The sequence below is a fragment of the Rattus norvegicus genome, chromosome 10 (assembly GCF_021556685.1).
Source record: "Rattus norvegicus strain SHRSP/BbbUtx chromosome 10, alternate assembly SHRSP_T2T, whole genome shotgun sequence".
NCBI lineage: Eukaryota > Metazoa > Chordata > Mammalia > Rodentia > Muridae > Rattus > Rattus norvegicus.
Genome location: NC_141543.1, coordinates 70,162,047 through 70,173,647, shown reverse-complemented (window position 1 = coordinate 70,173,647; position 11,601 = coordinate 70,162,047). Strand labels below are relative to the sequence as shown.

The 11,601-nt window shown below is 47.7% G+C and overlaps 1 long non-coding RNA gene across 1 annotated transcript; it reads right to left on the bottom strand.

Annotated features, from left to right (window-relative positions):
• Positions 1-342: 342 nt before the first annotated feature.
• On the bottom strand, positions 343-7,628 carry LOC120095152 (uncharacterized). Its single transcript, XR_015631860.1, has 3 exons — positions 7,392-7,628; positions 7,098-7,192; positions 343-2,117 (listed from the first exon to the last, which is right to left on the bottom strand). It is a non-coding gene; the product is annotated as an uncharacterized LOC120095152 (long non-coding RNA).
• Between the last annotated feature and the right edge of the window lie 3,973 nt (positions 7,629-11,601).

Here is an 11,601-nt window from a genome sequence, read left to right as displayed (position 1 = left end):
GTTCATATCCCCCCCTGTGCTAGGTTCTGCCTGCCAGCAACCTCGTTCTTGGGTCCCCCTCCCCACATGAGCTCACACCCCTCTATCCTATGCTTTCTCACCTCCACCCCTCTAAGATTTATTTCTTTATTTTATGTATGTAAGTACACTGTTGCTCTCTTCAGACACACCAGAAGAGGGCATCAGATCCCATTACAGATGGTTGTGAGCCACCATGTGGTTGCTGGGATTTGAACTCAGGACCTCTGGAAGAGCAGTCAGTGCTCTTAACCTCTGAGCCATCTCACCAGCCCCTCAGGTTCCTTTTCTTTTTTTTTTTTTTTTTTTTTTGGTTCTTTTTTTCGGAGCTGGGGACCGAACCTCAGGTTCCTTTTCATCCCTCTCTTGTTAAGTTGTCCTTAGGCTGTCTTCTCTACTAAAATGAAGACCCCGTCTTAGTTACTCAGGGTTTGAATGAGCAGCCATGGAGACTGAAGAGACTGCAAGGTCGCAGATGCTGAGCTTGGGGCGATGCTACTCCCAAACTCATAAGTAATACAAGGACCTAAGTAGACATTATGGAAGGTTCTAGAAGACTGGCCATCTTCAACCATTCTCCCCATCCAAGTGAGGAGAGAGGGCAGGCTCTGGGGGAGAAGGGCTATATAACACTTTATACTTTAACCCAGGGACTCCACCGTCATCTCTCTGCTTTACCCAACCAGAATTAATGTCCCCTCGGGTTGGCGTGTATGTGTGTTGGGGCAGGGATTTGGGGAGGGGAGGTGTCCCAAGGCCTACTCATTTCCTTCTATTTCCCCTCCTCGCCTACCAGAGTCCTGGTTAGGACCCTTCTTGCTGACCCTGGCAGTCTCAGCAATCCATTTATCCCAGCATACCTCTCTGTCTCTGGCATTGTTTACTTTCCCTTGAAGACCCCAGAGACTCTGCCTTTGTTTCCCTGCAGCCAGTCGACACACCCTTCGATGGCTTCAAGATTCCCCCAAGGGAGGTTTTCCTGGGTGGGTGCTGGAATTATGATTTGGTGGTAATGTGTGTATTGCAGCATGCCTGAGGCCTTTGGTTTCAGCGCCAGCACAAAAGAAAAAGGTGTTGGAAAAATGAAGGGGGGGCGGTGATCTGGAAGGCTCCCAAAGACAACTGCCACTACCACCTTCACCTCAGCTCCCACTCCTATGCTGTGCTGGGCCAGGAGAGCATCATCCATGAGGGTTACCTGTCCTAGGTAACCATGAACAGTGTCAGCTGACTAACAAGCCTACCGAGGTTCTAGGTGCGGTGGGCAGGTTACTGCCTCCTCCATCTCCTCCCTCTAGGACCTACCCCAGGGCTAATTCTTGGGAGGGGCTGTACGCAGATCGCCTTTAGATGAAAAAAGTCACTTCAGGGACTCAAGCTGGGCTGAAGAGGAACCTTCCTTCCTGACTCATTTGTCTCCTAGCTCTTTCTAGCACTAGCAGGAGGGAGGGTTTCAGAAATGGCCAAGAAGCTGAGGCGAATCTGGAGCAGGCAAGGGCAGAGGTGCAACTCTAGGCTACCATCCAGAAGCTGAGTGATGAGTTAATTAACCAGTGAACGGAGTCAATCCATGCCAGATTAAAGCACATAAAGGCAGGTTTATTGGGAAGCTGCTCTCAAGGGCATTCACTGGCCCCAAGGCCAGGGAAGTCGCTATAGGGAGAGAGTCAGAGTGGAGGGGGAAGAGAAAGAGAGGCGGCCTCTGGTGTGTGCAAGCAGGAAGACAAAAAGGAAGAGAGTGGAAGGGAAACAGGGAGAGGAGGGAGAGGGAGAAAACAAAATGCATGCATTATATAGGGAGGAGCTGCTGGGGGGTTGGGGGAGCCCAGCTCTAGATAGGGACCAGGGAATGCTGGGAAAACCTGGAGGCCAGGTCCGCTTTAGTACTGTCTAAGATTTTACTGCTATGAACATATACTATGACCAAGGCAACTCTTCTAAAGGACAACATTTAATTGGGGCTGGCTTACAGGTTCAGAGGTTCAGTCCATTATCATCAAGGCGGGAACATGGCAGCATCCAGGCAGGCGCGGTGCAGGACGAGCTGAGAGTTCTACATCTTGTTCCGAAGGGAACCAGAATACTGACTCCTCAGGCAGCTAGGAGGGAAGGGGGGGTCTCAAAGCCCTTTCCCACAGTGACACACTTCCTCCAACAAGGTCACATCTCCTAATGGTGCCACTCCCTGGGCCAAACATAATCAAACCACCACAGGTGGGTCAAATACGCACCTCAGCTGCTTGCCATGGGTCTGAGTCCCTTTAAGGGATCCACAAATCAGAGTCCTTGGCTTCAGTGCAAAAAAGAGTTTCAGTGGGCAGGGGCAGGCCAGCAGGCAAGACTGGCCTAAGTTCTGTCCCCGGGTCCTACCAGATGGCAGGAGAGAACCAACTCCCACACTATGGCACGGACTCCAGCCCTCATGCACTCCAAATTAACTAACCAGAATAAGCCGGTGTGAAGCCGAGTTGGTGTTTATTAGAAGATACTTCTAACTACATTTTAAGCATGAGAGCAAGAGTCAAGTGTCCTCCAAGAGAGGACACTTCATTGCCTTTCGAGGATCACTATGGAAGCTTTTGAAGAGGATATCTTCAAAGGATTGCTAAGAAACCCAATGAGATCACAGGAATTCCCAGGGGCCCCTGACAGGATTATGGTTGATAAGACATAGCTGGGTAGATCCCAGGATATGACTGCTGTGAACAGTCTCATTTGTGATTCTTGGAACTCTCTGGGAACTGAATATCACTCGGTCCTCCAGCCTGGTTTGTCACCACATAGACAATCTATGGCTGGAAAGAAGCTCTTTATCTCTGTTGGCAACCTTCAGGGCAAATGCTGGCTGGGCTGGGGTTCTTGCTTCTCTGCCAGTGAGAAGGGCTTTCTCTTCCTCTGTCCCCTAATTTTTGTTGTCTCTCTCTTCTTTTTTTTTTTTTTTTTGGGGGGGGGGGTTCTTTTTTTTCGGAGCTGGGGACCGAACCCAGGGCCTTGCGCTTCCTAGGCAAGCGCTCTACCACTGAGCTAAATCCCCAACTCCTTTTTTTTTTTTTTAACATTTTATTTATTATGTATACATTATATAGCTTTCTGCCTGCATGTACGCCTGAAAGCCAGAAGAGGGCACCAGGTCTGATTATAGATGGTTACAAGCCACCATGTGGTTGCTGGGAATTGAACTCAGGACCTCTGGAAGAGCAGACAGTGCTCTTTACCTCTGAGCCATCTCTCCAGCCCCTGTCTCTCTCTTCTGACAACCTGATATGTCCTGGGCCATACCAGGAAAACACTGAATGTGTCTTACTTGCTGTTTTTCTAGGTGTGTAAAACTGTCTCTCAGGCTGGAGAGATGGCTCAGCGGTTAAGGTTAAGAGCACTGACTGCTCTTCCAGAGGTCCTGATTTAATTCCCAGCAACCACATGGTGGCTCACAACCATCTGTAATGGGATCTGATGCCGCCTTCTAGTATGTCTGAAGACAGTGACAATGTACTCATATCAATAAAGTAAATACATTATTTAAAAAAAAAACTGTCTCTCTTCACCCTGCCCACCTTTCCCAAACACACATCAGCAGTAATTCAGAGGTCAGCCTCCCAGAGGAGCAGCACACTCCTAAGGTAGAGGAGAAGGAGTTTCCCCAGTTGACATCCTGGCCTCAGAGCTTGATTACAGACCAGGATGACAATGGGCCTTCTGAGCACCTTTCCAGCCAACCATAGGAAGTGCAGGGTGGGTGCTTCGGTTGTTGGACCAACAAGGAGGAAAGGTAATGGAGGTGGTTTGTGCAATCTCCTCAGGAGTCCTGTGAGGCACTTCAGAAACAGACCTCAGGGCACCCCCAAACCTCTTAGTTAGAGGTGCCTTTGACCTGTGCCTTTGACCTGGCAGGTCTGGCATGGCTGGCTCTGTCTTGACCAAATATCACTCCTTTGATGTATAAGGCTCTTGATTCCATCCTCAGAACTACTAAAGAGGTGTGGGGTGGCGGAGTGGCAGACAGAGAGACAGACAGGGAGGAGAGAGAGAGAGACAGAGACAGAGACAGAGAGACAGACAGAGAGGGAAAGGGAGGGAGGGAGGGAGGGAAGAAGGGAGGGAGGGAGGGAGAGAGAGACAGAGAGACAGAGAGGGAAAGGGAGGGAGGGAGGGAAGGAGGGAGGGAGGGGGAGAGAGAGAGAGAGAGAGAGAGAGAGAGAGAGAGATCACCTCAGGGGAAAAGAGGTAAACTTAACCAATCTATGTGTGAAGTCCAGAAAGATGTGTCTGGAGAGCGATCCAATGGAGCACGCCAGTGATCCTGACGCAGGCAAGCATTAGTTAGTGTTCTGTTACTCAGATAAATTACTGGGACCAGGAGTAGCCTAAGGAAGGAAAAGTTTATGTTGGCTTATGGTTCCAGAAGGATCGAGCCCATCATGATTGGGGGAGGCAAGGTATGAAGGCAGGAGCAGAAATGCCAGGATGGTGTATCACATTTTCACCCAAACACAGGAAGCAGAGAGACTAACAAGAAGTGGGGCGGGGCTACAAACTCTCAAAGCCCTCCCCTGGTGTTGTGCTTCCTCCTAAAGGTTTTATAACTCCCCCTAACAGCACCACCAGGAAGAGACCATGTATTCAAATACAAGAGCCTATTGGAGGCATTTCTATTCACACCACTGCATACACATAATGTGCTGGGGAGCCTACTGTCACCTGGACAAACTATGTATACGCACTGGTCTTCAAACAGTGTGCCCTGCAGCCCAGACGTCCTGTACTCACTACCTGCATCAGAATATAAGTGTTCTTACTCCTGACCAATATAAGTATCCTGGCCCCTGGTAATAACCGAATCTAGGAAGTTTCCATTCAAGTGTTAGTACTTAATCTATCAATCAAAATAAAGAACCACCCAGACTACAGCCTTTGTTTTAGTCCCCTTAAGAGACCCCAGCTGTAGCCTTGACTACTCTCATTCCTGTGGCCTGCTATCAATCTTGACAATGTATCCTTCTATAAGCTGCACCCTCTCCCTGCTCAAAATAAAATTATCTTGCTTCTTTTGCAAATCTGTGTGAGCCCCCATTTCTAATTCTTTGGACAAGAAGCCAAGAGCCTGGAAGCAATCAGCCTATAGCCCAACCACCGATAATCACCCTAGCACTTGGGGCAGAGGTAGGAGGACTAGGGTAAGTTTGAAGCCAGCCTGGGCTACAGGTAAAGTCCCTGGTTTGAATGACAGCATTGATCTTGTGCCCTCCAGTGTTTTGCTGTCTTTTTCTTTTCTAGCGTTTTACGTTCTCAAAGGTACCAGCCCCTTATAAGACCAGTTTCCTGCATCCATATCTTTGTGCTGAGGATATCTGCTGAACATGGAGTCCTCTATGGCATCTCGGGAATTCCGAATTTTTGAGATTGCAGGGGTGTATTCTATTGCTTGCAAAGCATGCTCAGGAGAAAAAGGCTTTGCTGCAGTCAGACTGCGAATTGTTCTGTGTCACTCAGTATTGTGTGGTACAGTAGTCTCCAGGCTGGGCCTTTCCCTGGCTGACTTTTTTTTTTTTTAAAGCCTACTGTAACTCTTGTTTTTAAAGACTTGTTTATTTTTATTTTATTTATTTTTAAAGCATTCTTTTGGTTTATTTTAAGATTTATTTATTATATATAAGTACACTGTAGGTATCTTCAGACACACCAGAAGAGGGCATCAGATCTCAATACAGATTGTTGTGAGCCACCATGTTGTTGCTGGGAATTGAACTCAGGACCTCTAAGGAAGAGCAGTCAGTGCTCTTAACCACTGAGCCATCTCTCCAGACCTATTTTTATTTTAAATGAATGAACGTTTTGCCTATCTGTGCACCATGTTCATGCCCTCAGAAGCCAGAAGGCATTGGATTCACTGGAACTGGAGTTACGGGCCGTTGTGAACTGCCATGTGGGCATCAGGAAATGAACCAGGTCCTCTGGAAGAACGGCCAACGCTTTGTTTGTTTGTTTTCCAACCTGGGATTTCTCGTGTAGCCCTGGTTGTCCTGGAACTCTCTCTGTGCAGACCAGGCTGCCAGGGTCGCTTCAAACTCACAAAGAACTGCTTGTGTCTGCCTCCCGAGTCCTGGGATTAAAAGTGTGTGCCATCACCACCAAGCTGTTTGTCTGGCCTTTAAAGTGTTTATTTATGTGTGTGCATGTTTGTGATGTGCACACAGGGTATCGAGTGAGTCCCAGTCCACAAGTCAACAGCTTCACTCATGAAGCCTCCAGCCAACGTGAGTTAAGACCATGCCAATCATACGTAGAATGAAGATCCTTTCTAAGCCCAGGTCCTCTGCTAATCGTAGGCTTACATGCTTTCTTCTTCCTAATGCAGAGTTCTGGTCCTGGACCTTTAAAGGCCAGAAATCATCTGAGCCTATGTTTGGAAATCAAGACTTATGGTGCAATCCAATTAATAGGCCATCAAGCATTCTTGCCTGAATTACAGCCCCATTATTACAGGAAAGACAAACAGCACAGTCCATTAAACGGAAGGCGAACAGAGATTCTGGAGAGAAGCATAGAAACGATCGGGAAATTGCAGCCTCTTCAGACCTGGAGTCTCCTAGACCATGTGATGAATGAGGTCTAGGAGGGGAAATGACCTGCCTACAGCACTGGGTGCCTTGGGAAAGGGGAGGACTAAAGAATACAGCTAGCTCCTTCTCTGGACTTAATTCTAGTCTCCGGTCACCTCCTGGAGTCCAGGGGAGGAGCCTGCAATATACAGGATCACCTGAGCCCCTGAGCCTTCCTCACAGGTGCTGCTTGCTGTGACCTCTTGGTGCCAACGTTTACTCTCAGTGAGAATTGCGGAGAGCCAAGCCAGTGCTCAGTGACAGTGGACCTGTCCCAACTCCTGGTTTCAAACCACAGACCCAAATTGTGAATTCAGCTGGTGATGCCCTTGAGGATGATAAACACTGCTCATAGACCACCATGAAGCCTGAGAGGTTCAACCTCAGGGACAAAGACCCCATGGGATATCATCGGCAAGGAAACCGGTGTGTGTGCTCCAGCCAGCTTCCCTGACCTGTATGTACATCAAATGCACTTACTAGGGACATTCCTGAGAGTTCCACTTAGTCTGATACTGGCCCCTGTGTTGGCCCAGCCTGGGTCCCATGCCCCGACTCTTCTGGAAAAGGAAAGTCTGAAAAACAGAAAGTTGAATATTTTTAGTTGTCTTATTTTTTTTTAACTTCCAATAAAACCATATATATGTATTGTGTGTGTGGCAGGGGGCAAGGGGCGAACCTCTAAATATAAATAAATAAATAAATAAATAAATAAACAAACAAACAAACAAACAAACAAACAAGCTAGGTGGTTAAAACCAAGAACACCAGTACCTTTGACCCATTGTCACCCAGAACAAGAAGAGGAGTCCTAGCGTTGTACTGGTAGGAGTCACCTGGCCAGGGTCAGGGGACAGGTGGGTCTGGCTTTTGTGGACTAGGAAGCCGACGTGGGAGGCCGCTCTGCACTGTCTCCGCCTCTTGGCCGGCTGACAGTTGATAAACATAAGTCACATGCTTGGGGAAATTGCAACACAGGAAGTGAAGTTGAGAAATCAAGTCTAAATATGTCTAGAAAGGAAGAGGGAGGCATTTCTCAAGCGCTGCGTTAAGGGGTCGGGCGTATATCACTTGTGATAGTGCTTAGAGTCCCAGGGTCTAGATGCTGGCTAACCTGATCTCCTGAATTCAGAGAAAGGGAAATCCCACGTCTGGATGACTTGGAGTGCCAGGAGACCCTTCATTCGTGTGGCATCCTCTTGGGCCTCCCCATTTCTATCTGGCCTCTTTAGGGAGCAGGAGGATGACTTCAGTCTGCCTATGCCTTCAACTTCCCAGCAGTTACAATTGGCTCCAGTTTGTTGGCTCTTAGCACTCTGTTAAGGAGCTGGCTCTGCCGGGAGGCCCTGGGTTCTCTCTGGTGTGGATTTTTGTTTGTTTTGCTGGAGTGGGGATGGAATCCAGGGCCTTGAGTATGAGCCACGTGCCCCTTAATTCTAGGTACGGGTTAGGGGAAGCTGGCAGCTTCCTCCTAGTCTTTGTCAGGAATGTCGGGGACACTGCCATTTACAAATAAATGCTTTACTCCACAGGATAGTTCAGAATTCAGATAGCAAAAGCAAGGTGATCTTTGGGTAAAGTGGGAGCAGTGCGAGTCCTCTTTCCAACCCGTACGGCAATGGAAGATTAAATGAGCAGGATGTAAGAAAGGTAGGTCCCGGCTGGGTTCAGTGTTTTAGCAAGCTCCCCCTTACTTCCCTGTTGTAGCTTCCCAGAGCCCCTTGCTGCCTCCGGAAGTGCTTTGCTATTCGCTGCCTTACACTGGCCCACCTTACATTGGCCCCATCAGTGTTCTGTCCCCAGAAGCCTGGTGAGAGGCCCTCCCTGCTGGCTTCCCACAACCTGGTGCTGTGGCTCTGGACCAGCTGCCAGACCAGCCCACACTGTTTGCCTTCCCTGATGTTGACCTATTTGGAGAAATGTCAGGCCCAAGGCCTGCTGTTTCCGCCGATGTTAACAAAGAGAAACACTAGTTTTCTGACTGGGTGGATCCTAATCTCACCAGGAAGATAAAGGAACTAAAATAAACCGGAGAGCTCTCTGCCTGACACCGGAAGTGGGCTGCCAGACGGGTCCGTTTTCTGATAAGACCCTAGGATTAACCCATTTCAAGTAGACAATCCAGGGCTGAGGGGTACAAAACAAGCATAACGTGTAAGAGGCCCTGGTTTCAACATCTAACGCCACCAACAAACAGGATGTTTCGGTGTTGCTCACTATGTCCAGGGTAGTGTAAGCATCAGTGCAAACAATTTTAGGACTTTCCCATTTCTTACCAAAGAAGTATTTTGCTCCAGCTGGGTGTGATGGCATAACACCTGCCATCTCAAGACTGGGGAAGTGGAGGCAAGAGGGGATCAAAGGTTATACAGGTTTGAAACCTTGGCTCAACCAAGGGCGATAGCAGTCATTTCCCCCAGTCTCACTTCATCTCGACAAGCACTATTCTGACCCTCTATGGTTTTACTATTCTGCACATTTCCTGGGAATAGAATCATATTGATAAGTTACTTCTCTGACAGTGAAATGAGACAGGTTTTTGTTTTGTTTTGTTTTTTTGTTGTTTTTAATATCTATATCTATATATAAATGTAGGTTTATTGGGAAGCTGCTCTCTGGTGGGGAAGTTCACTGGCCCCAAGGAGGGAAGCCTGGGAAGTCTCCATGAGAAAGGAGACAGAGGGGAGGGGGAGGAGAAAGAGAGAAAGTTTGCACCCTGAGAGAAGGAGGCGGCAGGGAGAAGAGGAGAGGAAGCAACCAGAATGTCTGGGCTATATAGCAAAGAGCCTCTGGGGAATGGCAGCCTAGGCCCGGGCCGGAAAGCGCAGGGCTTGGGGTAGGTATGCCAGGTAGAGACTGAGGAATGCTGGGAGAACCTGGAAGCTCGTCGGCTTTGGTATGTAAAATATGCACCTCAGTCCCTTGTCTGAAACCAAACACATATAACATGTGGTCTTCTGTTAGTGTTTCCTTTCACTAACGTGGTTCATGACTCATATGTTTTAGACCTTCATTCCCTTCTCTGGCTCAGAAATACTGCATTTCACGGATACACCAAACGTCATTTATTTATTCATTAGGTGACAAATATTTGGGCTATTTTTACTCCCTCCACCCAGCCCCATGTAGCTTTGGCTGGCTTCAAACTTAGTATTTAGCTGAGGCTAGCCTCAAGCTCCTTTTAAAAATATGTGTATGACTGTTTTGCCTGCAGAAATGTAAGTTCACTGTGTACGAGTGTACATGGCCTCTGGAGGCCAGAAGTGGGCATCAGGTCCCCTGGAGCTGGAGTTACAGGTGGTCATGAGACATCATATGGGTGCTGGGGATAGAACCAGAGTTCTCTGCAAAAGCAGCAAACGCTCTTAACTACTGAGTCATCTCTCTCCAGCGTGGCTCCAGCTCCCAAGGACTGAGACTTAGGCATGGGCTAGCACACCCAGATTTTTCTGTTATTGTTTATGGCTATTTTGAAGAATGCTGCTGTGTATGAGCTCTCTCTCTCTCTCTCTCTCTCTCTCTCTCTCTCGTAAGATTTTATTTATTTATTTTATGTATGTGAGTACACTGTAGCTGTCTTCAGACACACCAGAAGAGGGCATCAGATCCCATTACAGATGGTTGTGAGCCACCATGTGGGTGCTGGGAATTGAACTCAGGACCTCTGGGAGAGCAGTCAGAGCTCTTAACCACTGAGCCGTCTCTCCAACTCGGTTTATCTCATTTCTATTAGGCTTATACTTAAGGGTGGATTGCTGGTCCTATGCTGACTGTATCTAACCATTTGAAAAAAACCCTGTAAGATAGTTTCTCAAGGCACCGTGCCTGAACTACACCCCTCCCAGTGCATACAGGGTTCTGGGTTCTCTATATCCTCATAAACACTTGCTATTACCTGCCTTGTGGTTACACCGTCTTAATGGCTGTAAAGTGGAATCCCTTTGAATTTGAGAAAAGATTTGTTTTATGTGTATGGGTGTTTTAGCTGCATGCACATCTGTACATCGTATGGCCTGGTGCCTACAGAGGCCAAAGAAGCTATTGGACCCTTGGAACTGGGGTTCTGGATGGTTATGAGCCACCATGTGGGTGCTGAGAACCAAAACTGGGTCCTCTGCAAGAATGAGTGCTTTTAGGTGCTGAGCCATGTTTCTGGCCTTTCACTAAATTTTTTATTTGGAGGTTCCTTATGATACATGACTTTTAGCATTGTCTTGTCCATTTATTGGGAATTTATATGTCTTCTTGAGAGAAGGATCCATTTGTTTTGTTTTGTTTTTTCTTTTTTTTCGGAGCTGGGGACCGAACCCAGGGCCTTGCGCTTGCTAGGCAAGCGCTCTACCACTAAGCTAAATCCCCAACCCCAAGGATCCATTTGTTAAATAACCTTTGTTTCCTCAGATGAAACTCATCGCAGAGGCTTACTACCTGCATCTGCTGACCTAGGCCTGGTCCTAGGAGTCCGGCCTCTGCACAGTCTAATCTAGGCCTAGCCTGTTTCCAGCCTCTGAGACTTCCTGCTGAATAAGCTCACCCTTTCCAGCTCTTTCTGAACTCTCACTGGCCAGTTCAACTCAGCTGTTCTGACTCAAACTCCTCTCCAAGCTGACTGATTCAATCTGGCTTCTCTCAGCTTCTCCTGAATGGCTCTGCTTGGTCTCTAACCCTGGCAATCTGTTTTAATCTTGGCTCTTTCTCATGCTCTGACTTGTTCTCTTTACAACCAGTGAAACTGTCTCTTTTCTCTCTTTTTATTTTCTGTGGTACTCTCTTAAGTCACCTCTCTTTCCTGTGCTGTCCTTGTGGGAGTTGAGCATGTCCTATCTCTGACTCATTCTGTCACATCTTTCTATGACTCATCACTTTGTCTGCCCTTCAATTAGATTCACTTTCAAACATGGCTGCTTCTGTCTACAAACTAACTTTATCTACATTGTTTGGGATTAAAGATGGGTACTAAGGGTTGAGTCACACCACAACTAGA